Raw genomic sequence first — 2,210 nt, 5'->3', positions numbered from 1 at the left:
CTCTCCACGAGAACTGCTTTTTTCACTTGCACAATACTGACCTTTGAACTAGAGTAGGTCAGAGTTCACCTAAACTTATCTAAACTCATGTATAATGAAAATATTTTTAAGATAGTCATTTTTAAATATATATAAATGCAAGTGTGATTAAAAAGAATAGCAACAGAATACAACTAAATTTCAGATGCAGCTCACTAGTGAGTTGTGCTATTTTTGGACCAGGCCTGCGGGCGACTCGTGGTCAATGGGGGCGACCTGGTGCCCGCGGGCACCGTGTTGGTGACCCCTGCCTTATATTAAGCAAACCAGACTGCATCATTTTCTAGGTTTTTATATTTACAGATAGCCAGGGGCACGCTCAAACACTAATACATCATTTACAAACAAAGCTAGGGTTTAGTGAGTCCGCTAGATCAGAGGCAGTAGAAATGACCAGGGATGATTGTTACAGAGTCTAGTTGATAGGTAATCGACTAGACGGACTGTTCCCCGGACTACGCGTGTAGGGATTTGTACAATGCTTGAAGGCTATTGAACTTGACATTGGTGTCTGTCTTTATTCCTTTATCCAACATATCATACTGAAACATGGTATCAGAAGTGGCTCGAAAACCACACATTTGTTATTTTTTTAGCTAAGTACAGTATAGGCGCAGTTACGTTCCATATGCGAACACACGCCGTTTCCTACTGCTAGTCACAACACTGATCAACTCGTTGTTAGCTGGCAAGCTAGCATCACTACCTACCTCGATGGCTGAAGGCAAAGAGATCTCCTATTCCATCGCTATGGCAGCGAACATTCCGCCACCAACTCCCATGGTTCTCACAGGGGACTGGAATACTAATTGGGACAACTTCAGGGATGAATTTGAGGACTATGCGCTGGCAACCGGTCTATATGAGAAATCCAACGAGGTCCAAGCGGCAACTCTGAGGAGGTTAATGGACAGCAAATGCAGGCATATCTACCAGCACAATCTCACCCTCACAGCACGACAACAGTGTGATGCAAAGGCTATAATGGATGCATTGGAGAATTACTTCAAACCCGCCAGGAACGTCATTTACGATTGGTTCGTTTTCGGAAGCTGCAAACAGGAAGAGGGTGAGTCAGTACACAACTTTGTAACACGTTTGAGAGAAAGATCCACTACTTGTGAATACGGGGGATTGAAAGATGAATTGTTTCGTGACAAAATAGTACTGGCAATTGCAAATGAGGATATGCGCCGGCGTCTACTGAGAGAGAGAGGCTTAACATTAGTAACTGCCATTGAAATGTGCCGCACTGCTGAAGTCACTGACATGAGAATGAGAGCAATGGAAATCAAAACCCCACGCACCGACGCTGACACTGTTCACGCTGTTGCCATGCAGACATTCAGACAAAACCAATCGAGGCAGAGTAATTCACCACGAACGGTGAACACAGAGAGCCCCATAGCATGTAAATACTGTGGAAATACACACGCACGAGGCAAAGAGCACTGCCCTGCCTACAGAAAACCATGCAGAGCTTGTGGAACTAATAATCACTTTGTAAAAGTGTGTCTCAAAAGCAAAAGACGAGTGAGTGAGGGCAAGATTCACTGTGTTGATGATGTCACTCAGTGTTCAGAACAGTGAAAGTGACATTTACATGCATGAATCCATTGGAGCTGTACACTGAAGAGGGAAGAAATGGTTTGTGACACTACGACTACACAACAAGCAACGTAATGAGCTACAAATACAAAATCAATCTGGCACCTGATACACATCTCTTGCCCAGTGATACTAGACTAAAGCTGTACTCAGGAGAGCTAATGAGCTCTATGGGCATCTTTGTGACCGAATGTGTTATTCGGGGACGCAAACACAAGCTGGAGTTTGAGATTGTGAAAACCAGTCAACATTCTCTCCTCTCAGGCTCTACATGCGAACGCCTGGGACTGATGCAATTCACCGTACCAAATGACCTGCACATCGTGGAGCATGTCCAGCATGGACCCCTGTCCGAAGAACAACTACTCAGCAGATATGACGATGTATTCAACAGGCCCGTTGAATCAGTGCCTGGGGAGGTACACTTTGAATTGGATGAGGGCGTCACTCCAGTCCAGTGTGCTCCTCGCAATGTGCCCATTGCAATGAAAGTGGCTGTGAAGGCCCAGCTGGACAAGTATGAGGCCGATGGCCACATGACATCTGTGACTAAACCAACTGAC

The sequence above is a fragment of the Salmo trutta genome, chromosome 37 (genome assembly GCF_901001165.1).
Source record: "Salmo trutta chromosome 37, fSalTru1.1, whole genome shotgun sequence".
Taxonomy (NCBI): Eukaryota; Metazoa; Chordata; class Actinopteri; order Salmoniformes; family Salmonidae; genus Salmo; species Salmo trutta.
The sequence above is the reverse complement of the archived record's forward strand: the minus strand, read 5'-3'. Positions refer to the sequence as shown.